This window comes from Dermacentor variabilis, chromosome 4, assembly GCF_050947875.1.
Source record: "Dermacentor variabilis isolate Ectoservices chromosome 4, ASM5094787v1, whole genome shotgun sequence".
Lineage (NCBI taxonomy): Eukaryota > Metazoa > Arthropoda > Arachnida > Ixodida > Ixodidae > Dermacentor > Dermacentor variabilis.
Window position 1 is genome coordinate 156,329,752 of NC_134571.1, and position 25,199 is coordinate 156,354,950.

Genomic DNA, 25,199 nt, shown 5'->3' on the forward strand with positions numbered 1-25,199 from the left:
ACCAATTTGGGGTCAGCCAGTATGCGGTGTTTATGGAGCCAGCTAAAAAGGCATTGGTAGCACGATGCTGTCTTGTATAACCCCCGTAATTTTTCTGGTTACCTAGGCAAATTGTTTCCAATTTTATTTAGTCTAAACAACTGCCAAAAAATAAACAAACAGTAAAGTGCAGTTTGACGCCGCGCGCGTAAATTTTATCTCAATGGCTCCGTAGCACACACGGTAGAAATAGGTATCGTCAGGTTATAGTAGAAAGGAAAATAAATTGCGGCAGGCTCACTAAGGACTGTCTAAATTTGGGAATGCGAAGTATTAGAAATAGTGAAATGTATCTTTACACGCTTTCCTTCTCAGTGCAAGCTCTCGCCTGTTTCCTATCGGTGCCTCGGTAAGGCCAGATCAAAACGCGCTAACCGTCTCAAAACGTTCGCTTGCCCGCGTAGAGTTTATTGCGGCTCGAGGTGGGCCGCTTGGGCTAGGAACCGACCAAGCCCATCACCGAGTATGACCGGTAGTAGGAATGAAGGAAAATCCGCCCACGCACTCCGTACAGATGGTTAACCAGCGAAGTTGAAATGTGCAGCCCCAGTGTTTACCACTGGGTTAATTCTGGCGGTTCATTAAATGACGGCTGGTTAGGCTGCCTGATCTGCAGTACGCAGTTGCTGCTTGCGCTCGGCGGCACCAGCCTGTTGTTGTGCCCGGGCTGCAGCATAGGCACCGGGCGTGGAAGAGCTTGTTCCCGGCTCTGGTCGCAGTGCTGCTGGCCGACAGCTGCCTGTTCCTAAGAGTACGTATGACACGTGGCCCACCCATTTCGTAGCCGGAGAGAAACTGCTGCGTGTGCACTCGACTGCGACGGAGAGCAACGACGTTACTACTGACGCAGCCAATCACGCGCCTCCCATTGTCTTCTTTCTTTATTTTTGCGCATGCGCGCATGCCTGGCGATGCCCCGGAGGAGTTTTCGTAGTGCAGGTGCCAGACCGACGGATGGACGAATCGGCTAGCCATATACAGCTTCTCTGTAAAACAACGAACAGACTCGGACCCAAAATGGAACTTTGCGGCACCTTAGACGTAACAGCCAGATTTTCTGGGCCACTCTCATTCAAAACAGCCCTTCGAGGTACTTACTTAACAACACTGCGTAAGAGCGTACTTATTCATAAAAGTATTCACGCATTTTTATTTCTTATTACCGCTAATTTCCCCTGGTCAACTTATATCGACATTAGTAGCAATGCTAAACAAACCTTGGATTATTTGCTCCACTGCCTATATATTGCCACCATCCCCTCTCCAGTTACCACTACAGAAAACAGTAACACGAACAAACTTGGAGTATGCATCCACCGTGGGCAATTCCATGAAACGTATTACCTCATTAGAAGGATTCGAAATTACTCCACTCGTTTTATATGTGCAACTTATTGTCGAATACCTACTCAAACCGCACATCAAACTAACCTTGTATTTCCAACTCTTAAACTAATATATCCATCGGAACATGTATCGCATGGTATTGGTCAGCTCTATAAAGTAGGCATCAAATTTAGTCGCACTATTTTTTAAGTTCTTTTTGACTCGCACATCCTATGAATGGAATTGCCCCTCGAAATAAATCCTAAAGATAACTAATGGAGTAAGTTTTATTTAACATTAGCTAGCGTACGTCGCGTAGTCTGAATTTATTAATTACTGACTTTGTTCTTTCTTAGTTTTTCCCATATCTAATACTATTGCGCATTGACCTTTTCTTTTTCCATTTACCATCAGCTAAAATTGTATGATGAGAAAGTCAATTTTTACCCATTGCATTTGTTTTATGCGGTGTCATGCGAGGGAAGTATACACAAAGAGCTAGCTCATCCGGCAGCTCAACGGTCGCAAGCATACGTCATTACAATTCCACTTGTTATTCGCGTCGTGAAAAAAAAAACGGGGAGTGACAAGCCATTTTTGAACGACAGGTTGTCACTCTCTACATTAACACAGTTGATTACGCGCGCTAACCTACCTTTCTTTCTCGTGATGCTTTGATGGTTCACTCTTTATAAATGGAGTGAATTTTTGATCGGCGACAGAACTTAAGCAATCGGGGCAGGCTTAACTTTATAAAGATCAGGCCGTCATGCCCAGGCAAAATGAACTATGTCCTAGAAGTATGTACCTACACAGTCGCTTTCTTTGGAAAGCAGTAATGAGGTTAAAAACTAAGTCAATCAGGGGTTTTACATGTCAAATCCATCATTTGATTATGAGGCATGCCATATTAGGGAGTCCGCAAATTTCGACCAGCTGGTGTTCTTTAACGTGCACCTAAACCTAAGTACACGGGTGTTTTCGCCATTCGCTCCCGTATGATACCGCGACCTCGTTCTTAGCAGCCAATAGCGATAAGACACCCTACACCCACTAAGCAACCACGGCGGGTGAATGATAACCTGCAGTAGACAAGAGAAATTCGTGCACAGGGTTCTTTCGAATATCCTACCACAAGGCTAAAAGTCCTGGTATTATTAAACGTGTGACTTTTTATCGCAGACTCTGTCGGATGAATTTAATATATAGAATAAGGGGCTGTGTAATTTTCACCGTCACTTAACAGAGGTAGCTTGGCGTACTTCATGTAAGAATTCCAGTCAGCCTACTCACTTATCAGCATTGATAATCACATCTACGATGGCGTCGGCTACATCCCATGAAGCACCTACCTGTCTCTTCTCATTGCTAAAAACTAGGTAGGCGTAAGACAGCCCAAACTTTGAATGGGAATGAGTGGTACGAAATACGCGGCATGAATGGGCGGTAAAAGAAAGGAAAAAAAATATGTTAACGTCCTTATATGGAATTCAACTCTCGATCCAATGATAAACCTATGAACCAAGAGAGCGCTGTTTTTCTGTTAAGCTTGGTCGCTTTGTGACGAAAGAAACCTGCAAAATTTGGGCACTTTCTGTCCCAAAAGACCTCTCGCAAAATAATTCAAACTCTAATGAGGGGTAGTGTACTTACGGATAAAAAAGGAATAGCTAAATCATTCAACAGGTTTTTTTTTTTCAAGGTGTTTTTTGATGGCATGTTTTTGGATGTCATATTATACTGCCGAAGTGCTACAAGATAATAAAAAAAACCACCGCGTTAGTATGTCCATTGAAGGTGTTACTATTCTAATCTTGAGAATAGACGTTATAATATCGGCCGGACCAGACAGCATCTCAAATACCTTCGTTAAAAGATATTCAGTACACAAGTTTCTCCCTTTAGCAATATATTCAAGAAGGCTATCGTATTTCCAGCCTTTTTGATGACTGGCGTATAGCAACAGCTACCCGTGTTTTAAAAAAAGGATCCCCATTTCAGATAGATAATGATCGTCCCTTATCCCTAACTTTTTCAGCCTCTAAAATTCTTGAGCATATATTAGCAAAATACATCAATGACCTTTTGTCATAAAAAACATAACTGATCCACAACATCGTTTGCGGCATGAATACTCCACTGTAACTCAATTAATCCCCATAGTTCAAGAGTTTTTCAAGGTTCATGAATAAGGCGGCCATATTGATCTTATGCTACTAGACTTCGCGAACGCATTTTATAGGGTGATGCATTCAATGTCATTATCAAGAAATCACAGAAATTGGTTTGCCTTGAATATTATTAACTCTGTAAAAGCAAATATATCCAACCGTATTCAGTAAGTTGCCGCTGACGGATCCTGTTCGCGGTTTTTAGACGTATGTTCAGGCGTTCCGCTGGGGGTCTGTTTTGGGACCACTCTTGCTATTATTTATGTTAATGAGATTGTGGACGTTAAAGAATTATGCGGTTTTACGTGCGAAAACTATGGTTTGATTATGAGGCGTGCCGCAGTGGGGGAGAGCGGAAATGTGGACCACCTGGGGTTCTCTACCGTGCACATTAATCTAAGTACACGAGCGTTTTCGCATTTCGCACACATAGAAATGTGGCCGCCCTGGCCGCGATTCGATACCACCAGCTCATGCTTAGCAGCACACCACCATAGCCACTAAGCAACAATGGCGGGTCCTTGTGGATGTGGCGGACTCTTCTGTGTCTGTGAAGCTATTCGCAGATGACTGCATCCTATTTACCCTGTCAATTCTGTCTCTCACCAAATCACCTTGTATGACACTTTAAATAAATTGGAAGATTGTTGTGCTAAATTGAAATTGTAATTAAGCATCAGAAACCTGTCCACATGTGTATCACTAACAAACGCAATAAATTTCCCTTTCCCTGCCATATAAAAAACCAGCCCCTTCAAGATCTTCAGGAAGGCAGATATGTAGGACTGACATGGACTGCCAGTCTTAAGTGGTCTACCCAAATAAATTACATATGCTCTAAAGCCAGAAAAACGTTACACATTTTCAAACATATAACTTAGGTGAATCTTCCCCCTCTTTAAGATTGATGGCATAAAACTTTTGTCAGATCATCTTTAGATTACGGCAGGGTTCTTTGGGACCGTTTTACTTAGAAAAACAAAGAAAAACATGAAACAATTCAACGACTTGCGGCTCGCTACGTTTACAAACGTCTCAAACGTCTTCGGTAATCAAACGCCTTCGGTACTTCTGTAATTTTACGATAGGCCGAACTTGAACCACTAGCTCAATTAGGAGAAAAACAGCACCTTTGAATTTCTTAGCTTCTCTTTATTTTCGTAAACTGGGGAAAGAACCTTACGACTTCTTGGAGAAACACCCTGATCGAGCCTCACGTCATAAACACCGTCATTTCATTAAGCCTGTATTCGCAAGGACTAACATATATATTCATTCATCCCGCTTGCAATTACACAGTGGAATTCATTACCATCAACTTCGGCCTTACTACGTAATGCAATGTGATTTGTTAACACGCATGTTTTCTATTTTTGTTTGCACCCTCTCCGGCTCTGACTATTGTCCGCCAATACTGTACAAAATAAAAATAAAATAAATATTATGGAATGTTAAGCCATATGCAGTCACTCGAGTCTGTCCAAAAAAGGACGGTGAGATTCGTTTACAATACCTATCCATTCTTCATCAATGTTACTAAAGGAAAATTAAGCTCAGCTTGTATCGCTAGGTTTGCTTCCGGAATTCACCTGACCTTCCATAAGTTCCAGCATTATATCATCAAGCGCTCGGGGCATCTCATCACGTATAAGAAAAAAAGAACAGCCTTAGCTTCAGAACGTACAGTGAGCGTCAAAAGCTTATGGATCGCGGAATTTTAGAAAAAGGTTTATAGTTATTCCCCCTGTTTACGTAATGTGGTATTCATATTTACAATATGTACTTGTCCAGAGTAAACAACAGGTTTGTGTAGTTTAGCGGGTTGAGGACCAAGCTGCGTTGGAAATTAACTTATTCGCAGGACTGCTGCCGTGTATACTTTCAACGGCGACTGTGACCTTGAGCACCAGTATATTCTTTATTCTGAGTCACAAAAACGGAAAAGTATTCAAATGAGTTTTTATTCCAGTCAACTGACGTCAAATTTGTGTAACCACCGAAGGAATCATCAGGCGGTGACCCACAGCGTTGCCTCAACAGCGTAATCAAGCGCCCTCTAATTTATAGGGGGTCACTTTTCTGTGCTTTGAAAACGAATAACATTGCCTACATTGAGCGTTTTTCGTTTGTGTTTGGCTTTCAGCAATCAAGATGAACGCTCAAGTTCACAGGATTTTTTATGGGGACGAGCCAGTACATTGAAAGTAGGTGCGCGGATGAAGAGGGTGGTGCCAGTGTCTGAGATTAGTCCGCTTTCCCTTACTTAGCTTGCTGTGGCTGGTCCAAAATCGCGCCGGCGGGCAACGGAAGGTTAACAATGCCTCGAATACGGATCCTCAGCAAGGAAGAGTTAGCAGAGCGAGGTCGTAAACATGCCAAAACCCGCCGTGGTTGCTCAGTGGCTATGGTGTTGGGCTGCTGAGCACGAGGTCGCGGGATCGAATCCCGGCCACGGCGGCCGCATTTCGATGGGGGCGAAATGTGAAAACACCCGTGTGCTTAGATTTAGGTGCACGTTAAAGAACCCCAGGTGGTCAAAATTTCCGGAGTCCTCCACTACGGCGTGCCTCATAATCAGAAAGTGGTTTTGGCACGTAAAACCCCAAATATTATTATTATTAAACATGCCAAAAGTGCTCGAAAACGTTACACGACCACGCAAGAAGTTTTATTGTGCGCGGATAAACCTAAGCTCTCTGGCAGGTGCGAGTAGCCAGTGCTTGAGTGATCCGCAGCAGCCATCTCTTATTCCTATCAGAACAGGGCACCCCGCGGATATTAAAAAAAAATCCCGTTTCGTTGGGCATATTAATGCATCTCTAACGCATACACGACACTTTGACGCGGTGAGTTTTTGCGATTTTGTGACGTCGCGTGACAAGCAGGTGAATGGGGTGGAGCCTGAAATCTTTCGACCAATAGCCAAGGACTAAGGGTGAAAAGGAGTCGAAGGAGAAATAAATTTTTTTTTGCTCGGCCAATGAAGCATAACCAGTGTGTACACGTCATATCAGATGAGGAGGTATCGCAGTATTGATGCCGTTGCGTGACATACAAGCGAAGTGGGGTTGGTCAAGAAAAGTTATTTGACTAATTGCGGAGGGCTGATCGGTGAAATGTAATAGAGAAATTCGGAATAGATTTACGCTATAGCGCCCGTACATGCAGTTCCTTAAATGAATGGCCTTCCAGCCAATGTCATAGAATGCTTACACCTGGCTAATCTTCAGGACAGCTATTGCAAACATCATGTATTAAGCATAGCAACTGAACTGTCATGCATAACATACTTCTTTGCGTAAAGTAAGTATAATAAATATGTAAACAAATGAATGCGAACAAAAAATTCCATGATATTTGACTCATATATGAGGTCTACTTCTAAATGTACCTATCGTCTTGTGTACCTCCCTCAGGTTTCTGGGAAACTGAAATTCACGGGCGAAATTTACATGTCTTGTTGCACCATAGAAGAAGAGGGAATGTGTGGCTTAGTGCGACCATATGAAAGACTCAGCTGCCATTGGGCTATTCTCGCACAACGAACGACGCTTTTAGATTTCATCTACAGTCAGTCGGTAAAATGAGAAACGGTGCTCAGGGGGCGCTGGCGTTATTATTAGAAAACTACCGTTGCGATATGGGTCGTAAACAAATTAAATTAGGGAGCGTTTCTAGCAAAGTCTCAATACGATTTCTAATGTTGATTCAGTTGTACAAACCTGTGAAATTTTTGGCAGGTATCTGTTCTCAAAGCATACCGAAAGGATTGCAGTGACCTGACTCAGCAATAGAGTGAGCTAAGAACTGAACATCTGAATGTAATAGCATCTGTGGTGATTGTAGCCGAGGCCGTCTTTTTGCACAATTCCATGGGTGTAATGCAAAAAGGGTCTGCAGTTGGAATCATTCTCTCTCTTTACACAACAGGCTACGCTATCAAGTGCCTTTGTCTTTCCGGATTAAATTTCCAATACTCCTCTGCATGCCTCGTGGTGAAAAGATACGAAGGCGTTTAGCATTTCTGAAATTTCGTGAAGCTATATTGCAATGGTCCAAATGATAAGACACGTGCACTGTACATTGAGGATACAATTTTTAGGTTTCGATGCATCAATTTGTACCGAGCAAACAAACATGTGCAACAATTTGGACAGCCTTGATTTGCACCCAAGATAATATGTACGCAAAACGTCAAATGGCTTCAACTATATTGCTTTGTACGAAAACTATGTCAGCTGCACTTGGTGATATTGCTACCTTTGCGTTTCTTATTAGTGCACATTTGACGCTAATTCATCTTTTTGTACATTTCAAGCAGCACAAGGGTTGTAGAAACACGCCTTTTTCATGGCACAGCTGCAGAGTTAAAAATCTGTTTGTAATACTTGCATAAGTATTCGCCTTAAGAGTGAAATGAACTTTCAAAACACATTATCGGAATTTCCTTGCAAAAATACGTTATACCTAAAGTGCAAAAGAAGTTTAGAAGCACGTTCACATGCTACGAAACCAGCCAGCTATTTCTTGTAGAAGAAATGGTGGTGCATTTAGGAATAAACAAAACAAGAATCGTAACTCAATGACGCGCATTTTGTAATATGCCATCTGGAGGAATAGTGCTAGACTAAGCAGCGATAAAGCGACAAAAAAAATTATGCGGATCCCAAGCACTGTGGCAAACTATGTAAGTTTGAATGACGGTACTTAGCGGTGATGAGGACGGAGAAAGCTTAATTTCTTCAACATTTATTCTAACACGAGAGTGGTGAGTTTGTGTTACACCTTCAATTGCGAGCACCACTGCTATTTATTTGTGTGGTATACATAATACAAAGGGAGATATGTTTGCTTGAGTCGTTGTTGTGCGCCATATCTCATAACCTCTGAGAGGATTCAGCATTGTAATTCCCTCACATAGCACATCGCATTGTGGCCTAATTATTAAATTTGAATTGAATAATGGGGCTCTACGTGCCAAAACCACAATGAGATTATGAGGCTCGCCGTAGTGAGGCACTCCGGATTAATTCTGACCCTGTGAAGTTCTTTAACGGGTCCCGAAATTAAGGGCAGGCGCGTTTTCCATTTCGCCCGCGTCGAGATGCGGCTACCGCGATTGGGATCAAATCCGCGACCTGTAGCAATACAATACCAAGCTACTGCAGCGCGCAGGGAAGTTGATGGTAGCCCGCTCTCATAGTGTCGCCTGGACCCTGCGGTGCGCTTTATTAGGGCAGCTCTGCTCCTCCACGCTCCGTGTAATTTGTCCGGCTGACATATTTGCATCGTGTTTATTTTTCAGAACTACCAGGAACGTACTGCAACCCCACCTTGAACTAAAGCTTATCTTAGAGTTTTCCAGCAACCGCTGTCGCACAGTAGTGGTGTTTCGATGCCTGCTCACATCACTTACCCCCTCCCCTTGTATGTTAGTTGCCTCTACTCCTCTTTCCTCTCTACAAATAAATCTACGTCCCCTCTGGACTCGCACGTTAGTAGATGTAAAGGGAGGTGTTGAACTTTATATAATGGTTTTGGGGGGAGTCACGGATAATTATACTTGTCAAGAGCTAATGTGGTGACGCCCAGGGAGCTGCCGAGGGCCTTGTGCATATTCGACTTGGTGGGGTCCAAACAAGTTCTCTCGCCGCCTTTCCGCTCTGACTCGATCCTTTCATGTACACACACGCTCTGAACCAACTCTCGACGCACTGTGCGAGACAGCAGCAGCCACAGAAGCAGCAGCAGTGGGAAAGGTGAAGATAGAGGCAAAGAAAGCTTCGCTTTAAAAAGCAAGGTGAAGCCGACTCTGAAACTGCTATCTCGCACTCGCGGTGCCAGTACTTTTGGCCTGTCGTTGCTCAGAGCGCTCGGCTGTCACTTCGACCGGCTACTTCTGGCAAAAACTAGGTTTATATATCTACCGCAATATATTCCGCGACCTTGTATTGAAAACTGCGATTTTAGAACGACTTTTTGCCATTTCAAGAGCTGGTGCTGCAACCAGCTGAAAGACGAGTCACTGAAGTTGATAAATCCCCGGGAATTTACCAATCGATGTAATAGTGTCATCACAAATATCTTTTTATTAGCCAGAAAAGCCTACAAAATTTGACCGTTTCTATAGACACCCATACTTTAAACTCCGCCCACAGTTTGAAACAGGTTTCCGTCCGCAAGTAACAGTACCGCTTCCATGAGATGTGGGGCTGGATGTGTAGCACCTAGTTCCATAAGAATATCTCAAAAGAGGGCTTCTGTGATTATTTATTCGCGAAAAATAATGCTCTCCCAAAGATAACGTGCATGTATGGAGGGGCGGCCGCTAGAGGCGCCATTCGGCATTTTATTAGAATGTAAAGAAATTCGGCACCACTGTCGATTTAGGCACCACTGGACTCTTTTAAGCCCTTGGGCTCTCTCTCTCTCTCTCTCTGGGCTCGGTGAGAGCAGGGGGAAGTAAACATGTCCACAATGTAGATTAGTAAGCGGTGATTGGAATAATGGTTGAGGAAAATTAGGGAAACTACAAAGTAATGGAGACGTACAAAAACAAAGTTCACAATAGGGGGTCAGAAAATTTGGTTACGGAAATTGATCGTGGATTTTTTCTTCTTTTTTTCGTTCTTTTTCTTTTTTAACCTTGGTAGGAGATTAGGCATAATAGCAAGAGCTCGGTGGCGCAACCAACCGCCCCGTTCCAAAGGAGCTTCTCATAACATCCATACACACTTTCATCCTAATTTCTGGTCATGTCTTGTTCAATAACTGTGAAAAAGTAAGAAAATAAAGAAACAGTTGCGCTCGTTAAACAACCACCTCCTCACTCCTATCATAGTAGTCACACTTTATGTCTAATCAACATGTCCCAATCTCTGAGCTCAGTGTAATACATTGACCCCTTTCGCGGCGATCCCGTGGGCGCTTCATGTATGATCCCGTGGTGACAAAGGCCACCGCTTGCGTCGGCTGCCCCCGTTGCCTCTGTGTTTACAATGAATGTTTATGACACTGGCGCGGAATAGCAAACCACTGTTTCGGCAAATATCGTCGACGGTGACTGGGTGGACGACACGTAGCTTTGGCCGCAACTTCAGAGAACACGTTAAGGTGCTTTCGGAGCTAATGAAGCCATCTTTAAGGGTACCGAGCAGCGTCTATGGTGCTTTTTCTAAAAGAGGGACTAGATATGTTTACCAAGCTATCGAAACTTTCCGCTCATGAATAGAATCAGGATTAGTGAATTTTTCTATTGGTTCTTTATTCGGCAAAAAGATTGAAACAGTGACTTGTCACTTTTCTGACTCATTAAAGTTCCTCGGTGCTGTCACTGTCTCCTTTCTGCCAAATCGCTCGCGGCTGTGCTCAGTTCCGATAGATTTGTTCTTGCTGCGAAAAAGGCTGGAAATGTAGCTGTTTTTTACCTTGTGCCAAAAATTTATTATAGAGAGTAACCCACTATTCTTGTGGGCCGTCACCATACATTCAGCTTCGACCATTCAGCTTCACCTTCGAAAACTTCAGCCACTAATAAAAAAGCAATCGAATACATGCCGCACAATATTTATCGCGTGATGGAGTGCGATCGTGTGGCACAAATTCGACCGGATGTTTTTCTACTCTGCAATCAGGCGGGACTGAAACGGGAAAATGAATAAATTCTGAAAGAAATTATTGTGAAACCTGAAAGAGGAGGTGACTGTACCAGCGAAATACAACTCCCCCATGGCTATCCTCGCCTTAGATCTTAAGGGGTGTTCGTTAACCTCAAGCATACAGCAATCTTGCAGTGGCTAAACACGCTGTGATGTGGGGCCCGGACGTATTCCTATATCGATGATTTCCTCTCAGGTGGAAAAACCATCCGAAAGGTCGGGGAACAAACCAAAAACCCCTTCCTACTGGGCAGGCGCGGTAAACTACAGGGCGCAGTGTTATCAACACTCCTCTTCAATATCGCCCTGTTAGGCCCACCGCCGTTCCTCGATAATATCCCGGAAATCCGGCATGGCCTATATGCCGACGACATTACCATCTGGTCGTCCACAGTGTCGATCGGGGCAATGGAGCGCCGCATGCAGAAAGCAGCAGACGAGGCGAGCGACTGTGCTAAGTCATGCGGCCTAAGCTGTGCCCGCCAAAATTCGGAGCTGCTCCTGGTCTCACCGCGAAAGAAGCCCGAATCGTTTCGTCTCAGAACGTAAAGATATTAAGAATGGTTTTCCAGTCGGATCGCACCAACAGATTATTAATTCGCAAGCTTAAGAATACAACAGCCCAAGTTACCCATATGATCAGGCGAATAAAAACCAAGGCAAGAGGCGGACACGCTTCGGCTTGCGCAAGCCTTCGTAGTGTCTCGAATCACTTACGCTGTTCCATACGCACCATTCAATGCGACAGAATTCAAGAAAATCAACACAATGATCAGAAAGGCATATAAGCACGCGATGGGCCTGCCGATTAGTACATCCACAGAACGCCTGCTACGACTAGGACTGCACAACACGGCCGAGGAGCTGATTAAGGCACGCTTATCTAGTCAGCGAACAGGGCTGGTGGTTACGGAAGCGGGTAAGTCCATTCTCTTACGCCTGGAGCTATCTGCTCCTCTCAGCCATCCGTCGCCTCAGGCTGTAAGCTTACCCCATGCTATCCGGAGCAGCATCACCGCACATTTTCCCCCTCGCAACATTCACCCAGAGCATCACGCACAGCGAACGGAGGCCCGGGCGCTGGCCATACACAATCAATGCGGGAGTTTACCCTCTACAGCTTACATGAATGCGAAGTCTTACCCCAGACGCGCAGCCACAACAGCCAGCGTAGTCGTCAACGAAGAACATAGGAGCAGTATTTCGCTCCCCGGAAACAATCCCCTACTAGCCGAGGAAGCCGCCAGAGCCGTCGCGCTCTCCCAAACAGGGGTTGAAGTCATAGTGACCGACTCCCAACAAGTATGCTGCAACTTTGCTTGCGGCAGAATTTCTACCACTACTTTCGAAATCATGACTCAAATCACGCAGCTCCTCGGGAATCCTTACTATGTGTTCACTGTTCGCAACGGTGCTGCCACAACAATAAAATGGTTGCTAGGGTGGCTCATTTATATACGAAAGACTAGTGACGTCATTCCCCACGTCGCAAGCTGCCGTCGTTGCTGCAGCTTGCAAAACAGTAGTCTTTACAGCAAAACGCATGCGGGGAGTGCTACTTGCTTCGCGTTGCCAACAGCAGTAGTGCCTTGCCCTCAATTAAGTATTTCGGTTGCTTGTTTTGTGCTCTTGCTTCATTGACACGAATGCTGTTTTGTATGTTGTATATGTGATTTCAAAGAATGTATGCACTTTTCACCTTGCTGAGTGCTTGAAGCCTGTTTTACCTTCGCCGGGGTTCGGCACAGTATTCTACTACCTCCGCGATTGGCCCATATATCTGCCGACGTACATCGACACGAAAAAAATGTCTACCAACTACAGGCTGGCAGCTTGGCTGTAAAATAATAAAGAAAAAGATGCATCAGCAAGACAACGCGCGGTTGAGGAGTAGAATCGAAACCGATATGGGGCCAACGCTTGAACAGTGTTTATGGAGCCAACTACAAAGGCATTGCTAGCACAATACTATCATGTATAAGCCCCGTAATGTTTCTGGTTACATTCGCAAATTGTTTTCAAATTTTATTTAGTCTATGTAATTGGCAAAAAAATAAACAAACAGTAAAGTGCAGTTTGAAACCGCGCGCGTAAGTTTTGTCTCAATGACTCCGTAGCACACCCGATAGAAATATGCATCGCCAGTTTGTAGTAGAAATGAAAATAAATTTCGGCAGGCTCACTAAGAACTGCTTAAATTTGGGAATGAGAAGTATTAGAAATAGTGAAATGTATCTTTACGCGCTTTCCTTATCAGTGCAAGCTCTCGTTTGTTTCCTATCGGTGCCTCTACATCAACAGAGTTGATTACGCGCGCTAACCTACCCTTCTTTCTCGTGATGCTGTGATGTTTCACACTTTATAAATGGAGTGAATTTTTGTTCGGCGACAGAACTTAAGCAGTCGGGTCAGACTTAAAGTTATAAAGATCATGCCGTCGTGCCCAGGCGAAATGAAATATGTCCTAGAAGTATGTACGTATACAGTCGCTTTCTTTGGAAAGCAGTGATGAGGTTAAAAACTAATTTAATCCAGGGTTTTACGTGTCAAATCCATCATTTGATTATGAGCCATGTCATAGTAGGGACTCCGGAAATTTCGACCACCTAGTGTTCTTTAACATGCACCTAAATCTAAGTACACGGGTGTTTTCGCCATTCGCTCCTGTTTGATCCCGCGACCTTGTTCTTAGCAGCCCATAGCCATAACACACCCTATGCCCGCTAAGCAACCACGGCGGGTGAATGATAACCTGTAGTACACAAGAGAAATTCGTGCACAGTGTTTTTTTTTTCGAATAGCTTACCACAAGGCTAAAAGTCCTAGTATTATTAAACGTGTGAATTTTTATCGCAGACTCTGCAGGATGACTTTAATATAGAGAATAAGGGGCTGTGTAATTTTCACCGTCACTTAACGTAGGTACTTGGCATACTTCATGTAATAATTCCAGTCAGCCTAGTAACTTATCAGCATTGATAATCACATCTGCGATGGCGTCGGCTACATCCCAAGAAGCAACTGCCTGTCTGTTCTCATTGATAAAATTCGGTAGGCGTAAGAAAGCCCAAAATTTGAATTGGAATGAGCGGTACAAAATACGCGGCATGAATTGGCGGTATAGAAAGGAAAAAAATATGATTACGCCCTTACATGGAATTCAACTCTCGATCTAAGGTTAAACCTAGGAAAAAAGAGAGCGCTGTTTTTCTGTTAAGCTTGGTCGCTTTGTGAAGAAAAAAACTTGCGAAATTTGGGCACTTTCTGTCCCAAAAGACCTCTCGCAAAATAATTCAAATTCTAATGAGGTGTAGTGTACTTACGGATAAAAAAGGAATAGCTAAATCATTCAACATGATTTTATTTTTTCAAAGTGTTTTTGATGGCATGTTTCTGGATGTCAAATTATTCTGCCGAAGTGCTACAAGATAATGAAAAAAACAATCGCGTTAGTATTTTTAATGAAGGTGTTACAATACTTATCTTGCGATTAGACGTTAAAAAATAGCCCGGACCAGACAGCATCTCAAATACCTTCGTTAAAAGATATTCAGTACACAAGTTTCTTCCTTTAGCAATATTTTCAAGAAGTCTATCGTATAGCCACGCTTCCTGATGACTGGCGTATAGCAACAGCTACCCGTGTTTTAAAGAAAGCTTCCCGATTAACGATAGATAATTATCGTCCCTTATCCCTAACTTCTTGATCCTCTAAATTTCTTGAGCATTTATTACCAAAATACATGAATGACCTTTTATCGCAAAAATATAACTGATCCACAACATCGTTTGCGGCATGAATTCTCCACCGTAACTCCAATAATCCCAATAGTCCATGAGTTTTTCAAGGTCCTTGAGCAAGGCGGCCATATTGATCTTATGCTACTAGACTTCAAGAAGGCATATTATAGGGTTATGCATTCAATGTCATTATTAAGAAATGAGAGAAATTGGTTTGTCCTGGCATAATATTAACTCTGTTAAAGCAAACCTATCCAACCGTAATCAGTACATTGGCGTTGACGGATCCTGATCGCGGTTTTTAGACGTATGTTCAGGCGTTGCGCAGGGGGTCTGTTTTGGGACCACACTTTCTATTAATTATGTTAATGAGATTGTGGATGTTAAAGAATTATGCGGTTTTACGTGCGAAATCTATGATTTCTTTATGAGGCGTGCCGTAGTGGGGGACAACGGAAATGTGGACTACCTGGGGTTCTTTAAAGTGCACATAAATCTAAGTACACGGGCGTTTTCGCATTTCGGCCCCGTAGAAATGCGGCCGCCGTAACCGTGATTTGATACCGCCAGCTCATGCTTAGCAGCACAACACCATAGCCACTAATCAAGAATGGCGGGTCCTTGTGGACGTGGGGGACTCTTCTCTGTCTATGAAGTTATTCGCAGATGATTGCATCCTATTTACCCCTGTCAATTCTGTCACTGACGAAGACACCTTGAATGACACTTTAAATAAATATTGTTGTCTAAATGGGAAATGATAATTAACCATCAGAAACCTGTGCACATGTGTATCACTAACAAACGCAATAAACTTCTCTTTGCCTGCCATATAAAAAACCAGCCCCTTCAAGGCCTTCATGAAGGCATATATGTAGGACTGACATTAACTGCCAGTCTTAAGTGGTCTACCCAAATGACTAACATATGCTCTAAAGCCCGAAAAAAGTTGCACATTTTCAAACATAGAGCTTGGGTGAATCTTCCCCCTCTCTAAGATTGGTTGGATTGGATTGGTCTATAACTTTTGTCAGACAATCTTGAGGTTACGGCAGTGTTGTTTGGGACCCTTTTACTTAGGAAAACGCAGAAAAACATGACATGATTCAAAGATAAACGTTTACAAACGTTTCAAACGTCTTGGGTAATCAAACGTCTTCGGTACTTCGGTAATGTTACGATAGGCCGAACTTGAAGCACTTGCTCAATTAGGAGAAAAACAGCACGTTTGAATTTCTTAGCTTCTCTTTATTTTCGTAAACTGGGGATAAAACCTTACGACTTCTTGGAGAAACACGCTGATCGAGCCTCACGTCATAAACACCGTCATTACATCAAGCCTGTATTAGCAAGGACTAATTTATATATATATATATATATATATATATATATATATATATATATATATATATACATACATGATCATGGGTATATTGCGCTCAGTTTTACAAACACGATATTAAGGAAGGACAGGACGTGGACGGACGAAGCGCAATGAATGATTTGCGCTTCGTCCGTCCACGTCCTGTCCTTCCTTAATATCGTGTTTGTAAAACTGAGCGCAATATAACCATGAACGTTCACCAACTAGCCCCCTTCATTGCTTTACTATATATATATATATATATTCATTCTTCCCGCATACAATTACAGAGTGGAATCCATTTCATCAACTTCTCTTTTTCTGCGTAATACATTGTGATTTGTTAACATGGATGTTCTTTTTTATTTTTGGTTGCACTCTCTCCGGCTCTGACTAATGTCCGCCAGTACTTTACCAAATAAAAATAAAATCAATATTATGGAATATTCAGCCATATGCAGTCCCTAGAGTCTGTCCAAAATAGGACGGCAAGATTCGTTTACAATACCTATTCATTCTTTCACTTCACTTTTATTTCCTAAAAGACCCCTCAATGGGGGCATTACATAACGGGTGGGGTTTACAAATGTGCATTTTAATTGGTGGCCACATGAGTTCAATGAAGAATATTAGTATTAAGCTTATCAGCAAACGTCGTTGAACAGGTGATTTCGGTTATGTGACAGGGCAGGCCGTTCCACTCGCTTGATCAGTGGCAAAAGAAGGATGCAGAGAAAGTTGTAGTTCGGCTGCGTGGACGGGTTACTTGCAAGGAATGCTCTGTACGCCGGGAATGGCGAGGGGGTGGAGCCAGCACATATGGTGCATGATGGAGCGAACTGTAATAGAACTTGTGAAAGAGGATTAACGAATCAATGCGACGCCGGGATGATAGCGTGTTTAATGCGGACTGTGCTTTAAGTAGTGATCCAGAAAAATGGTATCGATTTGGGTGTTAGCATCAAGATTAACGTGTAAGTCATGGACGAACATAGCAAGTTGCGTTTCGCACGAGAGACCTTTACGAAAACCATGTAGGGATGGGTGAAAGTAGTTGTTAGTGTCAAGAAAGTGCATAATTTGGGTGAAAATGACGTGCTCCATTATCTTGCAGGGTAGGCTGGTTAGGGAAATCGGTCTGTAGTTAAGAGGCGAGTTTTTATTACCTGATTTGTAGATTGGAACGACCTGCCTTTCCTTCCAGGTGACGGGGATGACGAGAAGGATAAAGACTGTGAGAAGATTAATCTAATGTATGATGCGCAGATGAGTATAGTATTTTTTAACAGTTTAGAGTTCATGCCATCCGCCCCCGATGACGATGAGAGTTTTAGCTTTTCAATTATTGCCGTTATGCCATGTTCAGTGAATTCGATGGGTGACATAACAGATTGCGCAGTTGACGGTGGTATAGGTAACGGAGCATGAGGTTCAGTGGCGAATACTGACGAAAACGCGCGGTTAAATGCATCGGCACACTCTTCTTCGGTGATTACTATATCGTTATGGTCGGCGATAGTGATAGCGTTCGGTGGCTTGGGGTTTAGTATTTGCCAGAATTTCTGGGGGTTAGTGCTGAGTACACGAGGCAACGTGTCGTGGGAAAAGGAGTGTTTTTCGCGGCGTATAGCCGAGAGATAAACTTTCTCTGCCTCGTATTATTTGTCCCAGGTCACAGCACAATTGGTTTGCTTTAACGACCGAAAAAATCGTTTCTTCCTGTTTCTAAAGTTGATAATTTTTTTGTGAACCAAGGTTTATTGCTGTTAGTCGGTAGTGAAACAACTGGAATGTGGTTATTAGCAAGGTCGGTGATTTTTCGTTGGAAGATCGACCAATTTGCTTGAAGTGTGCGGTGGTGGAATTCATCACTGAAAGTGGGGTAGAAGGACATTAGTTCGTTGCTAATGGCTTCGTAGTTGTCTTTATCGTATAGGCGTATTATTTTATTCCACGATTCTCGTTTTGGAAAGGTAAAGGGAAAGACAGTGTGGATTACTTTATGGTCGCTAATTGCCGGGAGATAGGATATCGAAGATAGGCTGGACGGACTGTTAGTTAATATGAGATCTAGAATGTTGGCCGGGTCATTCACTACGCGTGTTGGTTCTAAGACTAGGTGGGTCAAGTTGAAATTAAAGCAGACTTCGAGGAAATCATTTTCGGTTGTACTATGTGACGAAGTTGGATAGTTATCCCAATTGATATTAGGGAAATTAATCTCTCCAAAGAGCAAAATCTGAGCGTTAGTGTACTTTTTCATTAGTACACCTAGGACGCGGTTTAGCTGGTCCGTGAAGCTAGTGTCTGCTCGCGGGGGGTGGTAGCAAACGCCAAGTAAAATAGTTTGCGGGGTTGCACGAAAGAGTAGCCATAATATTTCAAGGTCACTTGGGTTGTGAACAACGGAGCAGGGTATCGTATTACTAATGGCGATGAGCCCCCCCCCCCCTTCTAGAGTGCTGGCGATCGTTACGGAAGACATGGAAACCGGGTAGGTCATCGATGAACTCCGCGTCGTATACGTCAGCGGTTAGCCAGGTTTCGGTAAGTATCAAAAAGTTGCATCCAGATGATAAGACCAGATTAGATACAACGTCACGTTTGGAAAGGAAGCCACGTGTGTTAGAATATATTGCTGAAATAGTACGGTTAGGGCGGGTTGTCGTTATCGAACGGTGTGTTGGATGACGGTGATGCATCGATTGCTATTGTATTTCTTTTACACATTTTGTAGTTTCGTCGTACACGTACTTAGCAGATCCTATAAATAGAGTTTTGTAGCGAAATGAAAATTCAGCTGACTTGGTCCTTGCAAAAGCCAAAAGACGTTTCCGGGCATTCTGCACAGTACGAGAGTAGTCTTCGCGAATGCTATAGTTAGTCCCTTTCAACTTGCGGCCGTTAGACAGAATTTTTTCTTTTGTTTTATAAAAAAGGAACTTCACGATTATAGGACGGTTTCGGTTATCAGAATGGCGGCCGAGACGATGCGCACGTTCAATCGCCTGAGGTTGCACGGGTATGTTTAATTGGTCGGCGCAAAGCCGAATGATTTCTTCCTCTGCCTGAGCGGCGGATGCAGACCCACTTGGATCGGGGATAACGAAGAAGACAAGGTTGTTGCAGCGGGCTCGGTTTTCGGCGTCATCGATGCGCGCTTCTATATCGGAGATTGCCCGTGTCGTCACGGCCGCAGAAGTCTTAAATGTTTCAACCTGTCGCAGCAGGTCCTCGATGTGGCTCTCGATGGCATGCATTCTTCTGTTTAGTTCGGAAATCGAATTGTTAGTCTCGACTAGTCCGCTTTTTAAACCTTTAATCTCGTTAATTAACTGCGATTGCCCAGCGGATAGCTTCTTTAGTTCAGTTAGTATAGCGTTAAAGTCAGGACCGGGGTTAGTTTCTATGTCGCCCGACAGTAGCAACAAAGAGCGCGAGACATGAATACAATTTATTGCGATGGCAAACAGACACTGGGGGCTCGACAGCAGTACCAAAACATAGTTGCTTCATTTCTTAGCGTAGAGACTATAACACTGACTAACCTGCATGTTAAACAGCAGCAGTTTAGTGGACTGTATCGTAGCACAGCCACCGAGCCCACAGGTTGGCGCGTGAAGGCGTTGTTGGAACCTCAGCGCTGACGCCCGTTGTTGCACCTGGGTCGCAAGCCCCAAGGGTAGCGTTGGCCTGGCGGCCTGGGGCACAACTGGAAGCATTCGAAGGTCCCGGCAAAGCATGAGTCGACTGGTAACAGAACAACTTGTTTATTCTAACATCGCGAAAGAGCGGGCGGTCAGGTCGACCGAAGTGGAGAGACTGGAGAGCACGTTACTCAACAGAAGAAATCGGAGCCTCCCTCTTGGCGTCCGGGGGCAGCTGCTTTTATACTCTCGCAATTGAGGGCAAGAAGGAACGCCTCTATAGACGCACACCTGACTGTGCCGCTCGGCCACGTTGGGAAGAGTAGGTGGCGCATCCGCCGGGCCATGTGCCGCTCGGCCACGTTGGGAAGAGTAGGTGGCGCATCCGCCGGGCCGTGTGCCGCTCGGGCACGTTGGGACGAGTAGGTGGCGCATCCGCCGGGCCGTGTGCCGCTCGGGCACGTTGGGAAGAGTAGGTGGCGCATCCGCCGGGCCGTGTGCCGCTCGGGCACGTTGGGAAGAGTAGGTGGCGCATCCGCCGGGCCGTGTGCCGCTCGGGCACGTTGGGAAGAGTAGGTGGCGCATCCGCCGGGCCGTGTGCCGCTCGGGCACGTTGGGACGAGTAGGTGACGCATCCGCCGGGCCGTGTGCCGCTCGGGCACGTTGGGATGAGTAGGTGGCGCATCCGCCGGGCCGTGTGCCGCTCGGGCACGTTGGGACGAGTAGGTGACGCATCCGCCGGGCCGTGTGCCGCTCGGGCACGTTGGGAAGAGTAGGTGGCGCATCCGCCGGGCCGTGTGCCACTCGGACACGTTGGGATGAGTAGGTGGCGCATCCGCCGGGCCGTGTGCCGCTCGGGCACGTTGGGACGAGTAGGTGACGCATCCGCCGGGCCGTGTGCCGCTCGGGCACGTTGGGACGAGTAGGTGACGCATCCGCCGGGCCGTGTGCCGCTCGGGCACGTTGGGAAGAGTAGGTGGCGCATCCGCCGGGCCGTTTGCCGCTCGGGCACGTTGGGAAGAGCAGGTGGCGCATCCGCCGGGCCGTGTGCCGCTCGGGCACGTTGGGACGAGTAGGTGACGCATCCGCCGGGCCGTGTGCCGCTCGGGCACGTTGGGACGAGTAGGTGACGCATCCGCCGGGCCGTGTGTCGCTCGGGCACGTTGGGAAGAGTAGGTGGCGCATCCGCCGGGCCGTGTGCCGCTCGGGCACGTTGGGACGAGTAGGTGACGCATCCGCCGGGCCGTGTGCCGCTCGGACCTCCTCGCTTCACAGATGGGGGAGCTCCTCTCCCCGGCTGCCGCGCTTCGACAAGCGTGGGCACCAACATGCACACACACACACACGCACACGAAGACACGTGGCATTGGAACATGCCTGGACGCGCTTGGCGGGGAGGCGTAGCGGCGGCGCCGAACGGGCCAAAATGTCTGCCGCTTTGAACGAAGCCCCGGCGTCCGTTGCATCCGCGCCGGCTATACCGCGCGTCGTAGGCGAAACGTAACAGACCGCCCCGCCGGGGGAAGGAGATCCCGATGGTCAGGGGACTGCATCCGCTGTCCGGAGGGATGTCGCTCGATGATGCTCATAACCGAAGTCGGCCTCGACGTTTCTTGAGCGCAGCGCACAGAGAAGGCCTCGTTCTCTCGTTCAGGTTCACACAGGACACTGCAAAGGGACTTCGGGAGAGTTGACATTTTTGTTCTCGTTCCCGGCAAGCGTTAGAACTACGCCGAAACTGAACCGGTCAGTCAGCAAGCACGGCACAACCTTCACTAAGTCCTGCCAGGCTCTTTCCCCTTTTATACCACTGCCTAGTTCCTTACAGTAGTCTAGCAGCACTCAGAACGCGTCCACAAATTGGAAAATTGCACTAGAAAGCACATCATCACTTTGAAACACTACACAAAAGCAATATGTTAAAAATCCTGCCTCAGGAAGAAAAACATCAATAACAAACAATTTTGAGGCTGATTCCTACGTTAGGGGCTTCGACTTAAGCCATCGGCGTTACCGTTGAGACTCCCCTTTTTGTAACGCACCTCAAAGGAATATTGTTGCAAAGCGAGGCTCCAGCGCAGGAGGCAGCCATTTTTGGGAGAGATGGTCTGCAGCCATTGGAGAGGGCAGTGATCCGTCTCAATGATAAACCTCGAGCCGGCTAGATAGCATGACATTTTCTGAACGGCCCACACGAGACACGCACACTCTTTCTCGGTGGCGCTGTACGCCTGCTCACGACTGGTCAGCTTACGACTAGCATACAGGACGGGGTGTTCTACATCTCCATTTTCCCGTTGGCACTGCACAACGCCCATGCCTCGCTCACTAGCATCGCACTGAACAACGAACCCTTTTGTATAGTCTGGCGATCGTAGCACAGGCTGGCTTGTTAGGGCACTCTTTAGGGCGCTAAAAGCTCTTTCCTTTGTCTCGTCCCAGACGACTGTTTGGGGCTCTGTTTTTCTTAGAGCATCCGTCAGGGGAGCCGCGATATCAGAGTACCTGGGGATGTACCTCTGATAGTAGCCGGCGACACCTAAGAACGACCGAATATCGGTCTTCGTGCGCGGTTGCGGGAAGTCTCGCACAGCGGCCACCTTTATTTCAGAGGGGCGGCGACGACCCTGACCAATCACGTGACCGAGGTAGACAACCTCGGCCTGTGCTAACTGGCACTTGGGAGCCTTGACTGTCAAGCCCGCATCGCGCAGGCGGGTTAGCACTGCCCGCAAGTGGGCCATATGCTCAGACCAGGAGGCGGAGAATATCGCTACGTCGTCTAGATACGGTAAAGCGAATTCTTGCTGTCCCCGCAACACTTTATCCATGAGGCTTGAAAAGCAGTATGGCGCGTTCTTCAAACCAAAACTCAAAACTTTAGGACGGAACGTTCCCATTGGTGAAATGAACGCCGCATACCTACTAGCCTCTTCTGTAAGTGGAACCTGCCAATAACCCCTGACAAGATCTAGGGTGGAAATAAACTGAGCGCTACTAACTTTCTCCAGGCGCTCCTCGATGTTAGGGATCGGATAAATTTGATCCTTAGTGATGGAATTAAGCCTGTGGTAGTCGACGCAAGGACGAGGTTCCTTGCCCGGTACCTCAACTAAAATCAAAGGGGAGGTATAATCACTCTCACCAGCCTCAATAACACCGAGCTGTAGCATTTTCTTTACCTCAGCCTCCATAATATCGTGCTGGCGGGGTGACATCCGATACGCCTTGGATCGTACTGGCTCTGGGGAGGTAAGTTCTATGTCATGAGTAAGGACAGAAGTCCTACCAGGCCTCTCAGAGAACCGACCTTGAAACCCTTGTAAGAGCTGGTATAGTTCGGTTTTCTGCTCAGGCGACAGCGATGCTCTACTGATTAAGTCACTAATGACTTGATCGGTGTCTTTCCTGTTCGTCACTGAGCCTAGTCCCGGAAGCTCGACCGGAAGCTCTTCAGGAACGTTTACCATCATGCACACCACTGCTTCCCGTTGTTTATAGGGTTTGAGCAGATTACAGTGGTAAACTTGCTGTGCTTTCCGCTTTCCTGGCAGACTCACCACGTAGTTGACGTCCGACAGTTTTTGAACAATTCGTGCTGGGCCCTCCCACTGCACGTCTAGTTTGTTTTTTAGCGATGTGCGCAATATCATGACCTCATCGCCCACCTCAAAACGACGGGCCCTGGCTGTCCGATCATAATAAACCTTGGCCCTCTGCTGGGCCTTTGCCATTGCTTCACCTGACAACTCCTGTGCCCTTCTTAAGCGTTCGAGGAGCTTAAGAACGTACTCCACCACGACTGGGTCGTCGCCCCTGCCTTCCCACGATTCTCGAAGCATGCGAAGCGGAGATCGCAGCGAGCGACCGTACACCAGCTCAGCTGGCGAAAACCCCGTAGCCGCATGCGGCGCGGTCCTTAATGCAAACATCACCCCAGGCAAACACAGCTCCCAGTCAGTTTGATGTTCAAAACACAATGCTCTCAACCCGCGCTTCATGACGGAGTGGAGCTTCTCAACGGAATTCGACTGTGGGTGGTACACCGGGCTGTGTAACAGCTTTACCCCACACCTTTCGAGAAAAGTTGTCGTCAAAGCGCTAGTAAACACTGTGCCCTGATCTGATTGGATTTCCGCAGGAAAACCAACTCGCGCAAATATGGACAGTAGTGCATTGACTATCTCAACTGAGCTGAGTTCTTTAAGCGGCACTGCTTCAGGGAACTTTGTCGCTGGTCAGATCACAGTCAAAATGTGTCTGTACCCCGTGGCTGTTACCGGCAGAGGTCCCACTGTATCAATAACGAGCCGTCTAAAAGGCTCCGTAATGATAGGTACCAATTTCAACGGCGCCCTCGATTTGTCCCCTGGTTTGCCCACCCGCTGACTGGTGTCACATGTCCTCACAAAGTGGTCTGCGTCCCGAAAACACCCTGGCCAATAGTACTCTTGCAAGAGACGGTCCTTAGTTTTCTTAACTCCTAGGTGTCCGGACCACGAACCCCCATGCGACAAGCGCAACAGATCCTGACGGTAGCACTGAGGAACGATCAGCTGATCGAACTCCACTCCCTTGCGGTCTAGATACTTCCGGTACAGGACTCCACCTCTTTCCACAAAGCGCGCATTTTTCCTGGCGATACCTTCCTTGACATTGCAGCGCACGTTTTCTAGGCTGCCATCCTTTTTTTGCTCGGCTATCAAAGCCGACCGGCTGACTTTTAGCAACCTATTAAGTCCGTCTGACGTAGGCGCGATGAGCAAATCTGCAGATAGCTCTTCTAACTTTCCCGCATCGGGAATTTCTTCTCCAGTATCTGGTGCCTTTAACGTTACAGACTCAATTTTATTCAGTTCGGGCGTGCTCTGAATATCAGCTTGCTGCGCCTCTGACCCTTTTTCATTGTTTGACAACGTCGGCGCCGCAACTACCGCCTTTGCAGCGAGCTCCCGAACCTTCGATCTGGTTAAGGCCTGAACGCTAGCCTCACCAAACAAAAGCCCCTTCTCGCGCAGGAGGTGATCGGACCTGTTCGAAAATAGGTACGGGTACTGGGGGGGCAGCATAGATGACACTACGGCCTCCGTCTCAAGTGCTCCGAAAGGTCCTTCAATAAGCACTTTTGCTACGGGCAGACACACGCTATGAGCTTCCACGGCTTGCTTGATCCATGCGCACTCGCCCGTGAACATATCGGGTTCTACGTAGGAGGGGTGAACTACATCCATCGTAGCTGCGGAATCGCGAAGCA